Genomic DNA, 1,995 nt, shown 5'->3' on the forward strand with positions numbered 1-1,995 from the left:
GCTATGCAGCCTGAAATCCACAAAATGACCATTTGTATATCAAGAAATCACCCTGTGTTACCTTGAGTTCTTGAAGAAATCTTTGTTTTTCTCGCATACCTCCACGATGAACGAAGAATCTAAAAACGGATGCAATTCTTGATAAATTGAAGTAAATAGGGTCCGCGTTTAACAACAGCAAAACTAAATCAAAACATCTGTTTACAAACTCAACTCATGCAGTATAATCCAAGTCTCATTAATCCAGTTGTATACTCACTAATTTCCAAACACATTTTCACTAAAACCTAAGACCGCTTATTGAATGAGTGTATTAAATAATAAAGTTTTAGCAAAAATGCATGCAAGTATTCAAGGTAACACAGAGTGAGTAATATACAAATGGTCATATTTGGGGTGAAGTGTTCCTCAAAATCAAAAAACACCATTAAATACAAACAGGAATAATAATTGATATTGTTGATATATTACCTAAAAATATCACATTTTACAATTAGGCTGAAAAGACTAATCACCAAACCTCTGTGTTAGTTGGAGCCAACAATGTATATGTAAATGATCAATCCCTAACAGTACAATCAACACATTTAATGTGATACTGTATCAGCCATGAAACACACACAGAGCTGTGCATTTATATAGAGTAACACTAACACTCCAGTCTCAGCCTTCAAATAATAATCCTGTGTTTTCTTTGGTATCACGTTTTCTTTTTTTATGTAACCAACACGGCTCTTCTTCTTGTCCTGGCACTTTACAGTAAAATATGATATGTATGTTTGCTGCGGTGTGAAGACAGGAAGGCCAATATGGTGTAATTGTCCAAATAAGGAGCAGTACATAGGGTGGAGAGGGCTCTTCCTCTCTATGATGTCATGCCACTGCAGCAGTTTAATGGTGATAAGGAAAAGAGTGCAACTTCACATCCACAAATGTGGTTTGACAACTCTTATCATTGTCCTGGGGCTGATGTGGAAGGGTGAGAATAACACACACATGGAAGTGATAAGCTGGCTTATGTTACTGGTTACAGTAAATATGTTTGATGAGTACTTAATATCAGTGTTATTGACAGCATTCTGATTGCTTCAATATTGTGTGTATCACCATGTTGTTTGCATCTGAGGAATGGCTGTTTTCATGACTAAAATTCTCCCTATCCCTGAGTAAACATTGACCGTATCCGCTCTCACCCTGGCTCCTGGCTCCCTCATTGATTGGCCTGGACAATTTATTTGCCATTGTGACAGTTTCCTGTACAGCCAGGGTCGACAGGGGAAACGAAGAGGTATGCAGATAAAGTGCTCAGAAGCATGGTGCACAATACCTATTGTGTTTTGATTGCAGGTTGAACTGTTACCTCCAGAATGTTTGCCACATACCTTTTAGTGTGCGTGTGTGCTAGCTAGTTGTTCCATATACATGTCCTGCTGCCCCGATCTATTCCCTCAGCATACTGAGTAATCACTCAAGTTCTGGAAAATCACAAGGCTGAAAAGCTCAAAAACAAAAGGAAATACCAGAGAACTCAACAATAAAGCAATGAAACCTTTAACAATGACTTGGCGGCCTTGAACTACAGCTTTCATCGATCTGTGAATGTGAAGTTCAGTTAGCCGTTTCAACACTTTTACGGGAAATATTTGATATTTGGCCAGAAATGTCATAAATCAGCAAATGAATTCTCGTACGCGACTCCACTTCAGCCAAGTTGTTGTTCTGTACAGCAGTTATTGAGAATAACACGATGACAATGCAGCCCAATTATTGCACGACCTTGTAGCTCAGAGAGACTAGGGCGATGACCTTTGACCCCCCTGCATGGTTTGCTCCACTACAATACAAAGGAGACATGCAATGACTTGCAGCTGTTAGAATTTGCCAGGGGACGTTATCTGCAGCAGCAACAGTTTAGAAATTGAGTGACAAGCGGCTGTCATACTAGGGTATGTAAATATGTCCCGTTTGTCTGGTCTGTGCTCGTCTTTGACGAGA

Source organism: Cottoperca gobio, chromosome 14, assembly GCF_900634415.1.
Source record: "Cottoperca gobio chromosome 14, fCotGob3.1, whole genome shotgun sequence".
In the NCBI taxonomy this organism is placed as follows: Eukaryota; Metazoa; Chordata; class Actinopteri; order Perciformes; family Bovichtidae; genus Cottoperca; species Cottoperca gobio.